Source organism: Saimiri boliviensis, chromosome 10 (genome assembly GCF_048565385.1).
Source record: "Saimiri boliviensis isolate mSaiBol1 chromosome 10, mSaiBol1.pri, whole genome shotgun sequence".
NCBI classification, from domain to species: Eukaryota; Metazoa; Chordata; class Mammalia; order Primates; family Cebidae; genus Saimiri; species Saimiri boliviensis.
This window is the reverse complement of record NC_133458.1, coordinates 38,053,927-38,066,893: the sequence shown is the minus strand read 5'-3', so window position 1 is coordinate 38,066,893 and position 12,967 is coordinate 38,053,927. Positions and strand designations below refer to the sequence as shown.

General features: G+C 38.3%; 1 protein-coding gene across 1 annotated transcript in view; it reads left to right on the top strand.

The window, feature by feature from the left end:
• ANKRD7 (ankyrin repeat domain 7) overlaps positions 1-12,967 on the top strand; it is a 1,180,453-nt gene that overhangs the window by 666,440 nt on the left and 501,046 nt on the right. Inside the window, exon 22 of the mRNA XM_010343808.3 lies at positions 2,431-2,517. The gene's annotated coding sequence lies outside the window, so the exon portion shown is untranslated. The remainder of the gene's footprint in view (positions 1-2,430; positions 2,518-12,967) is intronic.

The window sequence follows — 12,967 nt, the reverse complement described above, 5'->3', positions numbered from 1 at the left end:
TATTAAAGGGGTAAAAGAAATTAGACTGAAATATGGGAATTAACTCACGGAATAATTCCTATAAAAATATCATAGTCCTTGGTTGCTTGGTTAGTATCATTTGGTCATCAATAAAATTATCGTTTACCAGAGGAATTTTGAAGGCATTCGACTCTTACCATGCCTGCCAATGAGATAAAATTATTAAATGTATTTAATTAAGTTTAACTATCTTAATTTAATTTTATTTAATTTAAATCAATATGTGCTATTAATCAGCAGAATTCTTTACAAGGTACTCCCAAGATAAGTGCAAGAAGCTCTCCCTGGTCACTTCATCAGGAACCTGGTGACAGTTGACTTTTATAAAATGAATGCTTCCTACTGAAGATGAGAATTTTTTTTTTTTATTGTATCTATGTCTAGATAGCCTGAAGTGTTGCCCTCTTTGAAAGCTGATGTTTAGACATAGGCAAATGCTCTTAGTACACATAATTCCTATTTTGAGGACATCATGCATGGCCCATGAAATTGGACAGAGAAAGTCATTTTATTTTTACCCTCACCTGGGAATTTTATAAATATTTACACTTTCTTATAAGCCTCAGTCATCTGAAGCCATCTCCCTAGGAGGACTAGATTATGGTTCCCACAGAGGAGTCAAAACTTACAGTTTCTACAGTAATATTTAAACTGAACTCAACCAATAAAAGTTATTAATGCAAACTTTTCTTATTCTCATAGACTGTCTTGCTGTGCTATTCATAATAGGGTTATGGTTATTTCATCACTTTAAACTCACATTTATCCTATTTTAATCATTCCAAAGTGTCTACATGTGTTACAACATCACATTATATCACATAGATATATATTAATCTTACTTGTCAGTTAAAAATATTAAATTTTTTAAAAAATCACAATTTTCAGGAAAAAAATTTGTTATGTTATTTTTTCCATTGTAATGGTTTCCAAATCTCATTTCCAGTCATCTCCCAGTATGAACAATAACATAACTATTGACTTGGACCTATGCAAAGAAAATAGCCCATAGAATGAGTATATACACAAGATTAAAAAAAAAAAAAAAAAGTAGAGACTTAAACACTGGAGATTCAATCTGCACTCAGAATGGTGCCTCATTGTTGTGCCGGATAACTGCTATGGAGGTTTTTGTATTTTATATCTCAGAAACATTCAGGAAGTTGGAACAATCTCTAAAAGGTTTATATTTGTAAATGTGCTGTAACTTATGCATTAAAGAAAAGTCAAGAGAAATTTATCTGGCCTGTGATAAAAAATAGAATCTTGGGACCACAATATCACTAGGCATAATAGAAAGTTAACCATGGAAACCAAGTCATGTAAAATCTGCCTTTCTTGTGTTCCCAGATAATAGCTATATTTTTGTAACCCTGTGTCATAGCCTCATTTCTTCTACGCCTTTTCATGTTTACTTTTCTTATGTAAAATGCATATTTACTTAGAAAAGAACACATATAGTTGACTTTTTTCTCTATTCCCTCTTTTTACCTGTAAAATGTAGATTTACTGAGGCAAACCATGGCCTCACAAGAATGGAACTAACTGCCTGATGGCCTATTCTCCCTCTTTTTTTACCCCTTTCTGCTTGTTCTTTCTCTTTTAAGTGCTGAAGATCCCCAAATCCCCTTTGGAAAGTTCACAGATGATCCTGTGGCTTATATTGTTTTTTCTTGTGGCTTATAATTTGATATTCAGGGTGCATCCTCATCATCAGCTAAATAAACTTCTATTTGATCAAGACTTACCTCAGTCAACTGCTTGGTTTACAAGTCTTACTCAAAACAGCAACAGAACCCTGTACCTCTTAAATTTTACTTATCAGGTGCAACAGTTAAACTACTCCTTACGCTTATCCTAGGTAAGATATCATAAGAAACTTCCAAATAATACTAAGTAAAATCATTTTTAAATTCAAGCAATAGATGCATCATAACAATTTTAAAAATTAATATATCACTAAGAAAAATGTGCATTGTTTATCAAGAATCTTATTTAACCATTCACTATTGATGAGGTGTATTTTAAGGCTTTTCCCTGAAGGTGAATGTTGTTTTGAATTTTAAATTTTTTCTTAGTGTAATTCTGATCATTGCTTTGCTTTGCAATTCACTATGAACGTACTGGACTTTCAGACTACTGCAAGTTGTGCAGACATAGGTAGATATAACAACAAAGATAATTAGAATATTTTAAGTGATAGTGTTTGGCTCTGTGTTCCTACCCAAATCTCATGTTGAATTGTAATCCACAGTGTTGGCAGAGGGACCTAATGGGACGTAATTGAATCATGTGAGGAGGATTTCCTGTTTGCTGTTCTCATGATAATGAGTGAGTTCTCATGAGATCTGGTTAACAGTTTATAACATTCTCCCCTTCTCCTTCTCTATGTTCTGTCACCATGTCCAGATATGCTTGCTTCTCTTTCACTTTCTGCCATGACTGTAAGTTTCCTGAGGCCGCTGTAGCCATGCCTGATGCACAGCCTGCAGAACCGTAAGTCAATTAAAACTCTTTTCTTCATAAATCACCCAGTCTCTGGTATTTTTATAGCAGTGTGAGAACCAACTAATACAGAAATTCATACCAGGAAAATAGGGACTGCTACAAAGATAAATGAAAATGTGAAAGTGACTTTGGAACTGGGTAACAGGCAGAGATTGGAAGGGTTTGGAGGAGTTAAAAGCACTCAGGAAGATATGGGAAACTTTGAAACTTTACCTAGAGACTTGTTGAATGGTTTTGATCAAAATGCTGACAGTGATATGAACAATGAGTGTAAATTTTGTGCTGGGTGGTCTCAGATGGAGATGAGGAATTTATTGGAAACTGGAGCAAAGGTCATCCTTGCTATGATTTTTTTTTTTTGAGGTGATCTCAGATGGAGATGAGGAATTTATTGAAAACTGAAGCAAAGGTCACCCTTGCTGTGATTTAGCAAAGAGACTGATGGCATTGTGCCCCTGCTCTAGAAATCTGTGGCAATTTTTACTTGAGAGAGGTAATATAGGGCATCTGGTGGAATAAATTTCCAAGCAGCAAAGCATTCAAGATGTGGCCTGGCTGCTTCTAAAAGGCTACATCATTTGAACAAGCAAAGAAAACTTATATTTAAAGGAAAGCAGAGTGTAGATGTTTGGACTATTTGTAGCCTAACCATGTGGTAAAAAAGGTAAACACATTATCTGTAGAGAAATTCAAGTCTGCTGTAGAAATTTGTGTAAGTAAAGAGGAGCCAAATGTTAATCACCAAAACAATAGCAAAAATGCTTCCAGGTCATTTTAGAGATTTTTGCAGCAGCCCCTTCTATCATGGACCTGGAGGTCTATAAGGAAAATATGGTTTTGGGGGCAGGCCCAGGGCCCTGCAGCTCTGTGCAGCTTCAGGACTTGGTGCCCTGCATCCCAGCTCCAGCCATGTCCTAAAGGAGCCAAGGTACAGCTTGGGCTGTTGTTTCAGAGGGTCCAAACTGCAAGTCTTGATGGCTTCCGTATAGTGTTGGGCCTGTGGGAAAGCAGAATATAAGAGTTGAGGTTTTGGAGCCTGTGCCTAGGTTTCTTAAGATTTATGGAAACACTTGAATGTCTAGGAAGGAGTGTGATGCAGAAGTGGAGCCCTCATGGGGAATGTCTAGTAGGGCAGTGAAGAGGGAAAATGTGGAGTTGGAGCCAGAGTCCCCACTGGGGAACTGCCTATTAAAGCTGTGAGAAGAAATGATAGATTTACTGACAGCTTCCACCATGAATCTGGAAAAGCTGCAGGCAACCAGCTATGTGGTCTGTACCCCACAGAGCCACAAAGGCAGAGCTGACCAAGGCCTTGGTAGACCACTATTTGCATCAGCATGCTCTGGTTGTGAGACAGAGTTTGCAGTGAGTTGAGATCACAACACACTGCACTCCAGCCAGGGTGACAGAATAAGACTCTGTCTCAAAAAAAAAAAAAAAAAAAAAAAAAATCTTTCTTTTTTTTTTTTTCTTTTTCTTTCTTTCTTTCTCTTTCTTTCTTTCTTTCTTTCTTTCTTTCTTTCTTTCTTTCTTTCTTTCTTTCTCTCTCTCTCTCTTTCTCTCTCTCTCTCTTTCTTTCTTTCTTTCTTCTCTCTCTCTCTCTCTTTCTTCCTTTCCTTCTTTCAGACAGAGTCGTGCTCTGTCATGCAGGCTGGAGTGCAGTGGCACAATCTCACCTCACTACAACTTCTGCCTCCCAGCTTCAAGCAATTTTCCTGCCCCAGCCTCTTGAGTAGCTGTGATTACAGGTACATGCCACCAATCTGGCTAATGTTTATATTTTTAGTAGAGACAGGGTTTCACCATATTGGTCAGGCTGGTCTTGAACTCCTGACCTCATGATCCACCCACCTCGACCTCCCAAAATGCTGGGATTGTAGGTGTACCCACTCCACCTGGCCAAAATAGCTGAAATTATTTAAGTATGCTATGTAAAATAAAACTACTGGTGCCGAACTGTCAGTCCTTTAACTTAAACTTTCTGCTGTGAGACACTGTGAGACAGAGGTAGCAAAAGGGCAGTTCTCTGTAGAACTCTTTACCAGTCTTTGGACAGAATCTCATGTCTAAGACTGAAAGCTCAGTATTTGCTCTTAAAGGAAAAAGAGCATTTAAAAAACCACCCAAATAAAATATCAACCTCCAACCAAAAAGTGGAGGTTCAAGTAAAGAACAACTCCCACAAACACCAGATGGGACTTCTGAAGACAGAGTTCATGCGGTACCAAGTGCAGATTTCAGAAAGAAAAACTAGGTTGGTCAGGGAGAGCCACTCTAAATCCTGTAAACTTACACCGGATATATTGACCTCAATGGAAGAAGCTGAGGCAAAATTAATGTAAGTAGAGAATTTATTTGTGGTGTAGTTGAGATCAGCAAATCAACAGTAGAGATTTAAGTTGTCCTGAACATATATTCCAATTAGCAGCAGTTACAAGTGAATTTTTAAAGCAAAATAAGAGGCAGTTCCTGAGCTGTTTACCAAAAATTTACATTAAAATAACCTATACCATTAATTGGCTATACATTGTTTTTTGTACTACAAATTCCAGGAACATAAAGATAATTGGCAGCTAGACAGGAACATAATGTCTTTAAACAAGTGTCTCCAGGCATAGGGAGTGAGACTGAAATCCCATACTCATGTTTGCATGCCTCAAACAGCTCAGACTGCTCTAATTTATTTTTTTAATCAAAAGTAAAGTTAGAATTTCTGGACTAGACAGCCTGGGTTGAACTGTACCTTAAAGATTTTGTATTTTTCACTTTTCTATACACCAACGATGGCTAGACTGCAAATAGCCATTTGAAGTCAGAACTATTAACAAAAGATCAGTGAGATCTGCACAGGCAAAGGGGGAATTTAGTTTTCATTTGTTTTTTGTTTAAGTCTTATTTTTTTGAGACACTGTCTCCCTCTGTCTCCTGATTTTTAAAGCAATCTGCAGACTGAGGAGACGCAGCGTTGCACTCCACAAAGGCATTGGAGAGCTAGAGATTACAAAGTCAAAGATTGCAGGACAGGAAAGGGAAATTAGGGAATGAGAAAGAGTCATGACTGGATTATCTTTAATCCCCAAATCACCAATTAAAAGTCTCTTGATGTCAATTGGGAAATTTTCAGCTGCAGTTGTTTTGGACATTATTTTCAAGAAATGTTTTTTGATTGGTTGCAGAAAACAAGTTTTGCAATACATTCCAAGGACATAGAAAAGAATAATTCTGAAATGTCTTATTGACTTACATCAATAATCCAAAAGAGACAGGATGTGGAGATAAAATACAAGGACAATTTGGCTTTATTTATATTGTTCTAGTTTTTAGGAATGGCACTATATCATCTGTGTAATTAGAAATTAATAAAAATAATCACAATATTTTATTATGTTATGAATTTAACATTTTTGATAATCAGATTAAGGCATTCATTAGTAATGTGTTCTCCTATGTTAAACTGGTTTATTCTCTTTGTTCTAGTTGTCCATTCCTCACCTACTCTCTCTCTTCACTGTAGCCACACCAATCTTCTTTTAATCTCACATTTTCACTATGCTGCTTCCAAGTTCAGGACATCACAGAAGTGATTGTCTCTGTGTGGCTTATTCCTCCTTCCCCTCTTCAAGCTATCTTCTGACATTAGCTCTTGGTCTAAGTCACATGCCTTGTTTTATACTCATAATGTTGCATGTGTTCAATGTGACTCTCCTGGGTATACCTAACTCGTTGTGATTATTTGATAAATCTCTTTCTTATATACCAAATGATTCATGAGGTCAGGACTCGTGTGATTTTGTTTACCACTTTGATTTCTCAGGTATTATGATAGAACCTAGCAAATAGAAAACACTGAACAGGTGTCTTTATTTGAACAAATAAATTAATAAAATGTATTCAAGTAGAAAGGAAAAGTCAATGTGTTGAATATTGCTGGGAGACCAAGAAGGATGGAAACTGGAAATAGTCCATTGAATTGAATGGCCTGGAGATTATTTGTGTCTTTAGCAATCCATGCTCAAGATTCATATAAATTGAGATGCCATTGCCAAGAATTCAAGATGTTAAATCTTGATAATTCATTTAATAAGTTTGATTATAAAGTGAGGAGAAACATGAGGAGTTTATGAATGATGGCATACAATTGAAGAAAGTGCTTGGTTTCTATCCTGATTTGTTTTAAAAATGAAAGATCATATATAAATGCTACTAGGAATAATTCAAAAAAATGATGAAAATCATGACAGTAGAAAAAAATAATTTACAGCAAAACTTTTCTAAATGTGTTGAGAGGCAGAGTTTTTATTGTACAAATAAATATGTTGCTTTTAAATTTGGACCTAAAAGAGGAAGATTGGATGTTATTGTATTTAGTTTAAAGAGTTGATTGCAGTGTGGTTGTTTACACTTGAGTGTTTCATTTCTTTTACGGAGAAGTAGGAAAGGATAATTTCTGCATTCAGTTGATAAAGAGATAGGGATGAGGTAAGTTGAATGATTCCCTAAGGGTGGTCAAGTTTTTAAATGGTAGTCATTAAGAGGAATCCGAAAATTACCTGACTTGAATGATAATAGAATTAACATATTTAGGGTCAAATTAAGGTTAATGACCATTTCTTAGGTGAGAAAATTTTCTCTGTGTGTAATTTTCTCCAAATGTATTCAGCAGCTCAAGCAAAGGCAGGAGAAAGCCGAAAGACAGACATATTAGCATATTAGTGTTGGAGGCGTTTGCAACATTGATTTAATAACAGACAAATGGAGCAAATACATTTAGGATACTGAAAAGAGACTGATCGAATAATAGACATAAAATAAATGCTGTGTATTAATGCAGTGGATGATAGACACGGAAATTGTAACATTATAAAAACCAACATTTATTCATTAGTATCCCATTATATTTAGTCTTATCTCTAAGGCAAGACTTTTTACCACAACATTTATTCATTAGTATCCCATTATATTTAGTCTTATCTGTCGTGGACCGTCCGGACGGGTAGGCACGTCTGCCCGGGGGTCTCTCGACCTGCAAGAGGGTTCCAATACCTGGAAGAGGGAGTGCGCCTGAGAAAATAATAAAGACAGAGAGAGAGAAAGCGAGGCGTCTGGAGGGCTGATAGGCTGTGCCTAAACAGCAAATTTTATTTTTCAAATGCCAGGAATAAATACACTTTCTTGGCTCTGGTTTACGTCACAGCAAGAGGAATGTAAATGTATGCCTCACATGGCCTATACAATAGAGAAATCAGATACACAATGGTTGCAAGAGGAAATGTAAATGTATACCTTACATGGCCTATACAATTGAAAAGTCAAATACACAATCAGTGGTTGTAAAAAGTAACAGAATTTCCTGTAATCACAAAGCTTGTTTGCATCCAGACATTATTCCTCCTGGCTGCAGGTGTCTCTGGTTTTGCTTATCAGAGTATCTTTTATCCGGATTCTCCTTTGTCTACTCCTAACTCAACTCAATTTCCCCATTCAGGAATCTCTGAGTCAGGAATCAAAGCCATCCCTTATGGTGGTATTTGCTTTGTAAATATCGACAGTTAAACCATTATCTAAGGTGCAAGGCAGTCTGGTAAGTAAGGTTTAAGGATTATACTTAAAGTCATAAAAAGGTTAAAAGCAGGAACCGGTTGCCGGCAGGGGGTCACTCGGTCTAGCAGCAACGCATAGTTTTAGGCCCAAAGGATATTGTGGTTGATATTAGAAACTGATCATTCATCTTTCAGTTCCTATATTCCGGATAGCTCGACTGCCTCCAGTAGGAAACTGTGTTTGGGATCAAACTCACCGTATAGTGAGACTCACGCCTTTTAGGGGTCTCACACGGGAATGTTCCCCACACTTATCTGTAAGGCAAGACTTTTCACCATTTTCTTCTCTGACGTGACTTATTCATCTTCTAAAAGTAGTCTCCATATAAATTTAAGAAGTATCTTTGTGAAGACATTTTTTTCAACATTTTATTGAAAATATACTATTTTGGAGTGATTTATTATTATTATAACTTTGAGTCTTTCCATCTATTAGTGTAATAGATCATCCTATTTGGTCAAATCTTCCTTTGTTTCCTTAAGTAAGAATTTCTGATTTTTAGAAATATCTTGCACATCCCTTGTTTATATACCTCATGATTTTAGTTGTGATAATTAGTAGTTTTGCTAAAATGTTTTTTTCTAAATATTTGCATTTATAATTTTTTTTCACCTTTGGTTTATATATAGACAACTGCCTTATTAATCCTAGCAATTTGTTTGTGGGCAGTGTAATCCCCTAAAATGTTTATCTTGTTCACTACCCAAATAGAATTGATTTGTCATATTGGGAATTGCAATGGAGAAAGAGTTTGATACACACAAAGCTGGTTAAATGGAACACCAGAGTTTTACTTGTACTAAAACCAGCCTCCTCATAAATTTAAAGGCTAGGTTTTTTTTTTTTTAAAGATAGTTTAGCAGGCAGAGTGCTAGGAAAGGAAGGATGCTGATTGGTTGGGTCAGAGAGTTGAAGCTGTCCTCTTATGCCAAGTCAGTTGTTGGGGGGAGTCACAAGATAAGATAAACCAGTTTAGCAATCTGATTTTTAACAGCTGATCCATCAGAATGCAGGGTCTCAGAAATACTTTGAACATCCATCTTAGGTTTTGCAATAGTGATGTTATACATAGGAGCAATTGAGGAAGGTGGGAATCTTACGGTCTCCAGCTGCAAGAATGCTAAACCATAATTTCTAATCTTATGGCTAATTTGTAGTTTTACAAAGGTGGTCCGATTCACAACTAAGGAGTGATTTTTGGGGAGAAGAGGCTATTATCATTTTTATTTCAAAGTTAAAGTATGAATTTCTTGAAAAGTTAGCTTGGCCTATGCCCAGGAATAAACAAGGGCAGCTTAAAGGTTAAAAGCAAGATGGAATTGGTTAGGTCAGATTTTTCTTGATGCAGGATTTTTGCCCTTAGGTCAGCTAGAACCCAAGTTCTTGTTCCATGACCAGGAAAAAGTTAGACACCCAGACATGTTGAAAGGTGAGGAGAGTAGAATTTATTAAAAGAACACTCTTGTTGAAAAAAACAAAAAACAAAAAACAGGCGGAGGGTATCCTGCCAACACAGGAGATGAAGAGGCCAAGCTTCTCTCCCCTGTACAAGGCATGAATTCCTAGTGACTCCACCCCCTCTCCCTTCGTGGAGGCGGGCCCACTAGTCTATTGCAGGCCTGCCCAAACAAGGCCCTGGGCAGGTTCCCATATCTGCACAAAAGCATCTGATGTAAACACTTGGTCAGGTTGTAGCTTCTCTGGAGACCCTCTTTCGTCTGCCTCCTGCATCTACTGTATTATCCACCCACCCACCCACCAACCCACCCCCTGCCACAAGAAGATACCTAACTGCTGTTAGAATAAAGATAAGGATGAAGACCAATCCTAACTGCTTCCTGCTGACAGGGGGTGCTGTCTGGGGGAAAACAGCAGTCAATCTCCCTCAGAGGCCTATCTAAGGATTCTTGGCAGAAGAGGCCATTGCCCAAGGCTCTGGTTGCATGACTGATGTCTGATGGCCTGAAGGTGAGAAGACACAAACTGGGTTACTAGAAAACAAAGTATCAAAACAAAACAAGGAGGAGTAAGGATAGCTCAAAAATCCTGAAGACTTTCATGGGTTTGCACAGGGAGAGGGAGGCCAAAAGCCCAACTGTTAAATATCTTTTACTTTGCTGCTCGCATGTCTGGCTTCTGAGTTCCCTTCTCCTGAGCCCAGTCCTAAGCCAACCAGTTTAAAGTTTAGAAAATTAACTTTTCCTAGTTTGAAGGATGCATCTGAAGGAAGTATCCTATAATATGGAGACACAATTACCTATCTGTGAAGAGATGATAGAGGAGGAGAAAAGAAAACATTTTTTTTCAAAGAAGTCCCAGGGGTTAAGGATGTATATGAAAGGAGTACGGACTGAAGATGAATGGCTACTCATCTATAACGAGGGGAGCAAGGCACTGGGTCATGGGAATGCTATTTAGTCTCACCACTAGGCAGGATTTGCAGCATAATTGCTCAGAACTAGAATATTGATCTAGATTTTTTACATTACTCATCCCTTTTTTTTTTTTTTTTTTTTTCTGAGCTGCACCAGAGGTCACTGGTTGGTTCACAAGAATAAGTAGGTTTAATCTAAAATGTAGGCAAAAACTTTAAAAAAACTAATAAGTCTAGAATCTAATTGTGCAACCCCGCAGAGACCCTTCCCAAAGCAAATGAGAGCGAGGAGTTGTTAAGCCGAGTCCAGGTTTATTGGGATCTGCGGGCAACCCAGGCGGGAGGGGAGCTGAGCTGCACCCAGCAGCTGCCGGAGAGGGTTTTTATAGGGGCGGCGGCCTGTTTAGGCGAGGTGTTGCGGAGTGATTGGTGGAAGGGAGAGCAGAGGAGGGTTTTCTGCGTGCCAGAAGGGGATTGGTCACCTCTTGGCGGGCTTAGGTTTGAATTTTATTGGCTGTCTTGTTTCTAGGCAGACTACTGCAACTGCCAAGGGGTGGGGGATGGGGGTTGGCTTTAGGTTTGGCGGGTTAAGGCTGAGCAGTGATTGGTCGCCCTGCGCTACCAGGCAGAATAGGGTCTGCAGGCGGACTCCAGGAAGTGAGGGACAAAATGGAGGACTGTGGGTTTTTCTACCAAACACTAATGACAACTGTATATATTTTGAAACATAATTTCTCTCCTTCCAATCCTTATTTTTGTTAAAAACAAATCATTCTAGTACTGAGTTGTTTGAAAAACAAACTTTATGTTTGACCTAATTATTTGCATAAAGTGCAGCATGAATAATTTATTTTATATTGGCTTTGATGGAACTCTGTTGCACAAGGAATCTAAGATAGGACTTTCTAAAGCTGAGACCAGCCATGGATTTCTACCCTCAAATACCTATGAATTGTTTAAACTCCTCTCTTCTTGAGGTTAAAAGCATGAGTTTCCTGGGCCTATTAGAAAGTTTCATTCTTTACTGACCACAGGTTAGGAACCCTGTTGTTTCAGCAAAACAAGATCCAAGGAGAGAAAAACATAAAAGCATTTAAAATATACCTGTAAATTGCATATCTACTTTTAATTAAACTGAGTGCTCTTAATGAAATCCTTTTAAATTCTCTTATTACGAGACTTTTGTTGCACCAATTAGCCAGTATTTTTGGCTTTCAAACTTTAACCTCGAAGGCGCTCATAGAAAGAAAAATCTAAGGTGGTTTGTGGAGGGGAAGAGAATCAACAAATAGCAAAAGTCATGCAGATGTCAAACCAGAGAGGACTCATTTTTTATACCAGGATTGAACCCAGGCTGCCGTTGTAAGATGGCAGAAGGTAAAACAAAGCACTGCCACCTGGTTGCAGGTCACCATGTTTCCAAGGACATAAAACAAGATGGAGACCTGCAGCAAAGTTTGCTACTGACCATACAGAAAGACACACAAAGCACACCAGATTGGTTACAGCTTAAGACTAACCTCACAAATCCTTTTTTATAATTAAAACTTCACAAAGAATATAAACAGTGACAGTTGGAGTCCTGGCCTAGTAAAAATGTCTTCTAAAAAGAAAACGGAAAGCCTCTTACTTAAAAATTAGCTCCTGACCTGGTGAAGAAAAAAAAAAATCTTAAAGTGCAGGGTTGTGTTAACTGCTCACAGGGTGGAGAAAAGCAAAAAAATATAGCTTAAAGTTCAGGGTTGTAAAGATGCAGCAGAAGAACCTCTTATTCTTATGCAAATGATTCCTCAAATAGGGAGATAAACTTAATTGCAGTTTATTCCCTGGAGCTCAGATGGAGTTGGATCCCTCTGCTGGAGGAAGGAAAGACACCTTGGGTGTGTGCCAGGGAACACTGGCCAGCCTGTCTTGTGGGGCCTTTAGGCCATGTGCCCCAGCCCTGGCTGAGAGGGGAGGTGGCAGGGGTGGTGGTGGTGCCACTCCCCCATCTATCCCCCAAAAAGAAGTAAAAGGCCATAGAAAGGCTTGGATGGAGCAAGGCCAACATTCCTGACCCCTGGGGGACAACAGGAGTGGTGCACAGTTTTCTCTGTCCTCAGAGTAATTTTGAGAACAAAAAGGCTCAAAAGTGAAAGAGAAAAAGATCTTTGCACCAGATTTTACTCACCCTTTCTTATCTTCCCATATAGTCCACCAAAATGTATAATGTTTGTTCCTTAGCTCAGCTAAAACCTGGGTTTTGTCCCATGAGCAGGAAAAAATCAGGCACACAAACACATTGACAGTTGAGTGGAGCAGAATTAATGAAAAGCAAGCACTCAGTGAATAAATGGGTCTTGCCAACAAACTCCCACCTCACAGGTTGAATACTAGGTTACCACACACATGAGCTGAAGAAGCCAGGCTCCTCCCTGCTGTACAAGGTGCAAATTCCCAGTGGCTCCACCCCATTCTCACAGT